The sequence below is a fragment of the Staurois parvus genome, unplaced genomic scaffold (genome assembly GCF_062004578.1).
Source record: "Staurois parvus isolate SC_StPar_1 unplaced genomic scaffold, SC_StPar_1.0 ptg000018l, whole genome shotgun sequence".
In the NCBI taxonomy this organism is placed as follows: domain Eukaryota; kingdom Metazoa; phylum Chordata; class Amphibia; order Anura; family Ranidae; genus Staurois; species Staurois parvus.
The window spans coordinates 14,569,553-14,578,367 of NW_028317814.1; the positions used below are offsets into that span (position 1 = coordinate 14,569,553).

At 41.9% G+C, this 8,815-nt stretch overlaps 1 pseudogene; it reads left to right on the top strand.

Moving 5' to 3' along the window:
- Window positions 1-7,888: 7,888 nt before the first annotated feature.
- On the top strand, window positions 7,889-8,206 carry LOC149473114 (small ribosomal subunit protein mS34 pseudogene; annotated as a pseudogene).
- The last annotated feature ends 609 nt before the right edge of the window (window positions 8,207-8,815 follow it).

Here is an 8,815-nt window from a genome sequence, read left to right on the forward strand (position 1 = left end):
CACACTTGCTTGCCTGCCTCTTACGTCTTCTGCATGTTGTGTTCATTTTTGTGGGCTAGAAGCCAAGGTGGGGTCATGTGTAATATGGGGCTGTGGTGATGCCATGGGAACCTCATTTCATTTTTTTTTTCCCTCCTGGTGCATCAAGGGAGGGAGGCCTTGGGGTACTTTACAATGCCACGTCATCAGGGGGCTTGCTGAGGCTCTGGTTCTTGCAGCCAGCCCCCTGATGAAGTGAAACATGCATGCCATCATGAGGCCAGCTACAAGAACCCAAAATAGATAGTTCCCCCCTGATGTTGTAAGTAAATGAGATGGTGGAGCAAGACCTGGAATGCTGCAGTGGATCGGTGGTTTGACCCAGGACAACACTATATCAGCTGGATGTGTAAGTATGTATTTTGAAGGTAACCCTGCTAACAAGATAGGAGGGGAACAAAAATAGAACACAGGGATGGTAAAGGGTCATTGAGGTTGCTCTTTTAATAATACATAGAACCTTCCTAGATCTATTGCCATAATTTTCCCTACAGTTCTACATATCACTATTCTTATAGTAAATTATTTATTGTATGGTGACATAGGTTCAGATGTAACAAATACTCCAGTACAGGGTGGATTTGATTTAAATCAAACTGAGTTAAATCACAATTTAAATCACTAGTCAGTAAGGCTTGATTTAAATCCTAGTTTTCTACATAAAGACTGATTCTTGCTGGTATATCTTTAATATGCAAGTAGATGAAGATTTTTAGAATAACAACTTTTCATATTAGTTTTTTTATCCCCAGTTTAATAGGTTAATCATTCATATTTGGACAACTTTTCTGTTGTACTTAGGAAGGAGAAAAATAATCATTACCTTAATAATAACAATTTAAATAGATTTATTCAACTGAAACAATAACATTCCAGCATATGTGATTTCCTTAAACAAACATCCATGTTTGGTAACTAATTTGGCTAAACAAAATATATATATTTTAAGAAACTTAGACTGTCAGCCCCTTCCTCCTCACACTTAGTTTCACTTTCTTTTTGTGCAGATCTATTCCACTCCAAACAATCAGAAAAATATTGTTTCTATTCTATTCACTGAACTTCTTGAAACTTAGCAGTGAAGGGGTTGATTCTGTATTCATAGGTTTGTAGAAGTTAGGATGAAGGTCTTTTTCTTAACTCTGTTCATGTTATAACATTTTTGCTGTGAAGAAGAGGCATGTGATCTCCGCTGAGTAAAATTCAGTTTTGAGAACTGCAAAAGTAAACCAAGCATCTGTGATAATATCTTGTAGGCAGAGAAACTGCCCAATAATCTTACAAAAACCTCTGGAAGAGCATGACATTGTGAATGTAGTAATGGAATTTATTTACCAAAAAAAATTAAACATATACAGCCTTATTCTACATAATTAAAAAACTAATCTTTATTTCATGATGGAATAACCTTTGGATGGTAATATATTTTTCTCAAAAAGCATTTTATTCAAAAAAATCCGATTTTAAATAAAAAAAATCAGATTTAAATAAAAACAAATCAGATTTTTTTTAAAAAAATCATTGATTTTTATCCACCCTGCTCCAGTATATACACTATATTGCCAAAAGTATTGGGACACCCCTCTAAATCATTGGATTCAGGGGTTCCAATCATTTTCATGGCCACAGGTGTATAAAATCATCACCTAGGCATGCAGACTCCTTCTACAAACATTTGTGAAAGAATGGGTCACTCTCAGGAGCTCAGTGTATTGAAGTGTGGTCCTGTGATAGGTTGCCACCTGTGCAGTAAGTCCATCCGTGACATTTCCTTACTACGAAATATTCCATGGTCAACTGTTAGTGGTATTATAACAAACTGGGAAGAACAGCAACTCACTGAGTGGGGTCAGCGAATGCTGAATCGCACAGTGTACAGATGTCGCCAACTGTCTGCAGAGTAAGTAGCTAAAGGCCTCCATACTTTGTGTGGCCTTTAGATTAGCACAACAACAGTGTGTAGAGAGCTTCATGGAATGGGTTTCCATGGCCAAGCAGCTGCATCCGGGCATTACATCACCAAGTACAATCCAAAGCATTGAATGCAGTAGTGTAAAGCATGCCACCACTGGACTCTAGAGCAGTGGAGATGTTTCTCTGTCTGGTAATCCAGTGGACGTGTCTGGGTTTGGCGGTTGCCAGTAAAACGGTACTTGCCTGACTGCATTGTGCCAAGTGTAAAGTTTGGTGGAGGGGGGATTACAGTGTGGGGTTGTTTTTCAGGGGTTGGGCTTGGCTCCTTAGTTCCAGTGAAGGGAACTCTTAAGGCATCAGCATACCAAGATATTTTGGACAATTTCATGCTCCCAACTTTGTGGGAACAGTTTGGGTATGTTCCCTTCTTGTTCCAATGTGATTGTGCACCAGTGCACAAAAGAAGGTCCATAAAGACATGGATGATTGAGTTTGGGGTGGAGGAACTTGACTGGCCTGCACAGAGTCCTGACCTCAACCCCATAGAACACCTTTGGGATGAACTAGAGCGGAGACTGTGAGCCAGGCCTTCTCATCCAACATTCGTGCCTGACCTGACAAATGTGCTTCTGGAAGAATGATCAAACCTTCCCATAGACACCCTCCTAAACCTTGTGGACGGCCTTCCCAGAAGAGTTGAAGCTGTTATAGCTGCAAAGGGCGGGGCCAACTCAATATTGAACCCTACGGACTAAGACTGAGATGCTATTAAAGTTCATGTGTGTGTAAAGGCAGGTGTCCCAATACTTTTGGCAATATAGTGTATGTTTAGATAGCACAAACTGAGAGCTGTTGATTTCATGATAGATGTACCAGCTACATCTTGCAGAACTTTAGTTAAACCTCCAGTGTATACTTATGATAGGGACAGATTATAATTTAGAGTTGTTATTGAAAGACTGTCAGCTAAGAGCACGCACACATAAACAGGTTTAAGGGGTGTTTTCTTTGATGTACTCCAGTGAAGATAGCTGCAGGATTCTAGAATACCACTGAAGAACTCTGAAGACCTAAGGTGACCGAAGGAGGATGGATAAATTTGAAAGGTTATGTTTGCCAACTTGCTTGATTTTCCTAAATAATATATGAAACTAGCTAGGTTTTGTTAACAGTGTGCTCATTCTTTAATCTTAATTTACATATTTTAACTTGTGTTTGTGTCTTCCAGAACATGGACCATGGGCAAGCCTGGGGTTATTTAACATATCGCGGTAGGTCCTGGTACATTAAATGTCATTACAAATTTAAAAAAAAAGCAACAGACCAAAAACATACTGTAAAAAGTTTAATAGAAATCCATGTTAATATTTTAGTTCAACGAAATTATTAAGGGAAAGTTAATGTGTATTAAGGTAAAAAAAACCTTCTGCATGTAGCTTCCCCTTGTACTCACCTGAGCCCAATCTCAATCCAGCAGTGTGCACAGGAGCAGCCGTTCTCTTGGCTCTCTCCCTCCTCATTGGTTCCCACTGCTGTCAATCAGAGCCAGGGAGGAGCCGCGCTCTGTGCGTCTATGGACACACAGAGCCAGCTCGGAAGCAAGCATGCTTGCTATGAGGGCACTCGGTGGGGGCAAAGAGCCAGGAGTGCCAGCAGGGGAACTCACGGAGAGGAGAATTGGGGCTGCTCTGTGCAAAACCATTGCACACAGCAGTTAAGTATAACATGTTTGTTATTTAACCACTTCAAGTCCGGACACTTTTACCCCCTTCCTGTCCAGGCCAATTTTCAGCTTTCAGTGCTATCACACTTTGAATGACAATTGCGCGGTCATGCATCACTGTACCCATATGAATTTTTTAGCATTTTTTTTAAACAGATAAAGCTTTATTTTGGTGGTATTTATTCACCACTGAGATTTTTTTTTGCTATGTAAATGAAAAAGTCCCAAAATTTTGAAAAAAAGTGTTTTTCTTACAAAAGTTTGCAAATAATATTTCATCGTAAATCTTGGCCAAAATTTATTCCGTTTATCTTTTTAGTAAAAAAAATAAATAAATAACCCAAATTAGTTTATAACCAAAATTATAATTTTTAAACATTTGTTTGTACATTTTTATTTTATTTTTTTATTATTATTATTATTATTTTAACATACTGTCGCCCTAGCAGTACAGTGTCACCATGGTGACACTACTACTTGTGGGGGGTGATGAAGATTTTTTTTTTTTTTTACACTGATTGCTTTTACACCCATAAAGGCTATAAAAGCAATCATTGCTCCTTCTCTCTGGCTGCATTCTTGTAGCCATTGAGAACTACTGTGTGAGCTGTGATTGGTCACAGCTTGTCACATGGTACAAGGCTGTTGTGAATAGCTTTGTACCATGTGACCTCTGTGATCATTCACAGATTTCACACGTAGTAAGCAATGATGTCAGAAGTAACATCTTGCTTAATACTCTGCATGTGATCACTGATTGGCCAATCAGTGATTACATGATCGGTACCTTGCACAGAGGTCCCATACGACGATCGGTGTTCCACTGTGTCCGGAGGACACAGCGGGCACTAGATCACAGTGCTCCCAGGGAGTGCGCACAAGCAGGGGGCGGGGAGGCTGTTTATAAATGTTTACCCGACCCTGTACTGCCACCGTCTGGCCGTTTATATACAACAGCTGGACAGGAAGTGGTTAAAAAAAAATAAAAAGCAATCCTTTACAATTAGTTTAATAATTAAGGTTGGTGGTAAAAATGTCTGGATGACATCTAAAATACTGTTTTCTATAAAGGAAGGGGTGTGGGAGTTTGCTTAAAACCGTGCGTACATGCTCTCTGATGATCCCGTCCAGCTAGTCTTGAGGGAACATATCAACGTAGAGGAATCTTGTGGATGCATTTTGTTATATAATTCTGTTTTCATAGATCCTGTTGTCTGCAGATGACTTTATTGAAGAAAAAAAAAAAAAGCAAGTCTTTCTGGCAGGACTGCTTAGAACCCAGTGCAGCCTTCAAATGATAGCATCTGAAAGGGAGTATGCCATAAAATTTGATTGCAACATCCGACCTTTTACTCATAGGCAAGCAACACAAACTGAAGCCACAGCAAATGAGGGGTTATGAAATGTGAAAAAAAAAAATAATTGGCCAAACTAACTCATTATATTAATTTTCCAAATTCTAGTATACATTCTTACACATATACATAGGAATAGATTTACTAAAACTGGAGCGTTCAGGATCTGGTGCAGCTGTGCATGGTAGCCAATCAGCTTCTAACTTCAGCTTGTTCAATTAAGCTTTGACAAAACCTGGAAGCTGATTGGTTTCTATGCAGAGCTGCACCAGCTTTTGCACCCTCCAGTTTAAGTAGATAACCCCTATTGTTTCCTTTTAATTCTTTGTAGAGTTTGCAGTGAATAGTTTGGTAAACAGTGTAGAAAAGTAATTGATGAACTAAGCTGTTTAACCACTTGCCTACCAGGCACTTATACCCCCTTATTTACCAGGCCAATTTTCAGCTTTCAGCGCTGCCGCACTTTGATTGACAATTGCACGGTCATGCAACATTGTACCCATATGAAATTTTGATAATTTTTTTCTCACAAATAGAGCTTTCTTTTGGTGGTATTTAATCGCCACTGGGCGCTTTACTTTTTGCGCTATAAATAAAAAAGTGCAAAAAATTTGAAAAAAAAAAAGTTTCTTTGTTTCTATTATAACATTTTTCAAACAGGCATTTTTTTCTCCTTCACTGATGTGCGTTAATGAGGCAGCACTGATGGGCACTGATAGGCGGCCCTGATGGGCACTGATAGGCAGCACTAAAGGGCACTGATAGGCAGTACTAATGAGGTGGCACGGATAGGCGGCACTGATAGACAGCACTAATGAGGTGTCACGGATAGGCGGCACTAATATGAAGCACTGATAGGTGGCACTGATAGGTGACACTGATGATGGGTACTGATAGACGGCACTGACTGGCATCACTGCTGGGCACTGACTGGCAGCACTGACTGGCACAACCCCTGGGCACTGACTGGTGGCACTGACTGGCAGCACTGCTGGGCTGCACTGGTGGGTGGCACTGGTGGGCAGCACTGGTGGGTGGGCACAGGTGGGTGGCACTGGTGGGCACAGGTGGGTGGGCACAGGTGAGTGGCACTGTTGGGCACATGTAGGTGGCACTTCTGGGCACAGGTAGGTGGCACTGCAGAGTGGCACAGGTGGATGCACTGCTGGGCACAGGTGGGTGATCTGCTGGGCACAGGTGGACGGAGCTAGTGGGCGCATTGCTGGGCACAGGTGGGCGGAACTTGCGGGTGGCACTGCTGGGCACCGATCATCAGGGCACTGATCATCAGTGCCCTGATGATCGGTGCCGATCCCCGCTCTGACAACTGCAGGTTCTCGGCAGTACTTTCCTCACGATCTGACAGCGTGAGGAAAGTGCAGCCGAGAACCGGCACTTGCATTTCCCTCTGATCAGCGTGTCATTGGACACCGCTGATCAGGTGGTAAAAGGCGCTGTGATTGGCCTTTTACCACATCACGTGATCAGCTGTGTCTGTAGGACACAGCGATCACGGAGATCGCCGGGTGCGCGCCCCCTGGGGCGCGCAGGAGAGCGCGTTCTGGGGGGACGTCATATGACGTCCACTCAGAACTGGCCGGCCGCAGTGAAGCCGTCATTCGGCTATCTGCGGTCGGCAGGTAGTTAAGAAAGAGAGTGAAGTACACTATATGGTTAACGATTTGCGGACATTTATTGACCATCAAATCCATATGAGTTTGTTGGACATCTCAGGTTAATTAAGGGTATTCGTATTGAACAATTGCCACCAGATTGTAATTGTCTGAATGTCTTTAGGAACAATCGAGTATTGTCCATGATACTTTTTTTATTTGCACTAAAGCCTGGTACACACTGAATGAGAAAAAAAACGGACAGCTCAGGAGGAGCCACTGTACTAATTATTATTGTTATATAGGATTTTTATAGCGCCAATGGTTTGCTCAGCGCTTTACATTATAGTGGGAGACAATACAGTAACAATACAGTTCAATACAAGAGGGAATTGAGGGCCCTGATCCTTGGAGCTTACAATCTAGGAGGGAGGGGTGAGTGGTACAATAGGTAAAACTGTGGGGGATGGAGTGGTTGGAAGCATAGAGGATTCCAGTATTAGCAGAGGGCGGGATAGGCTTCCCTGAAGAGAGAGATTTTAATGATAGCCTAAAGGTAAGTAGAGTAGGTGATAGTCTGATAGATTTGGGTAGGGAGTTCCAGAGAATGGGTGATGCCTTGGAGAAGTCTTGGAGATGAGCATGGGAGGAGGAGATAAGGGAGCTAGAGAGTAGGAGGTCTTGCGAGGAGCAAAGAGTACGGTTTGGGTGATAGAGATAAGATCAGATATGTAAATCGGGGCAGTGTTGTAGATGGCTTTGTATGTCATAGTATACTAATGATCCGATATTGGTACAGCGAGCTCCCCTGCTGTGCTATTGGGTTCTGACAGGGATGCCCCCCATCCCGGACAGAACACTTCGGTCAACACTGTCAGCCATTGGCTGAGAGCACTGATCAGGAGCTGATCAGCAGACCTTCTTCAATCATGCCTCTTTGACAGAAGCCGACCGAACGTCTGGCTTCTGACAGACCGGCTACCACATCGGGCCAAATATCCAATAAAAATTGGAAGATGCCAAAATACCGCTCGACATTTGGCCCGTGTGTAGTAGGCTTGACATCCAAATCTAAATGTCTTTGTATGCTAGAGAATTGTAGAATGAACAGTACCCTTCACTAAAACACATTCACTCAATTATTTGGAGTGGGGTCCTTGTAGCTTTAGCCATATAGCGTATTTCTCATCCAGGATCATAAGCAGAGCCTATCTTAGGTAGAGTGACTTGATGATCTTATATTGATGGTCATCTTCTTCATTCACCCAGGTAAAACCGTGCCTGAAGAGCAGGAGATCAGCAAAGTCATGTACCATGACTGGCGTCTTATACCACGGCATGAAGAAGAGAACTTCAAGCAATTTATCCCTCTGCCGGAGCCAGAACCTGTCCGCTATGTGCCATACCCACCACTACTGAGGGCTATTGCTCTGGCTCAGTTGCAGAAAGAAGGAAAGCCTTTAACAGAGCCCATGCTGGACATTGGGAGATTACGGGAATCTGATCATGAGCTCCAAAAGGAGCTTAAAGTGAGGAGAGCCAAAACAGGGACACCAGTGTGATAAGGCCATGGACTTCTGCTACTTCCTAGAAACATGGATTCATGTACAGTTTATTGTCAGCAGCGTGACCTTCAAACCAAAATGGCAACAAAGTGCCATGGTAATTGGGGTTGTGGGCTCTGCTCTTTGTTGAGGGTTGTTTTCAGTTATAGACCATACTGAGTAAAGACTACACAACACCTTCCGTAATTGAAAATTGTCATTTTTACTCAATGACACCATAAGTAACTGTTGGACTTTCCTATTTGATGTTTACTGGGCTGTAATAAAACTTTATATAAAATCACACCATTATGTGCTACTGAGAATTTAAAGGCATTCCATATATGCAGTGCTCAGCATAAATGAGTACACCCCTTTTGAAAAGTAAGATTTTATTCAACATCTCAACACAAGAACAATTTCCAAAATGTTGGCAAAACTGAGTTTTATGTAACATTTGTTTTGCTCATTACATGAAAGTAAGGTTAATAGTATAACGTAGATTACAAAATCTTCAGTTTTACTCCAATTAGTTGATGCAAAAATGAATACACCCCACAACAAAAACTACTATATCTAGTATTTTGTATGACCTCCATGATTTGTAAGGACAGCACCAAGTCTTCT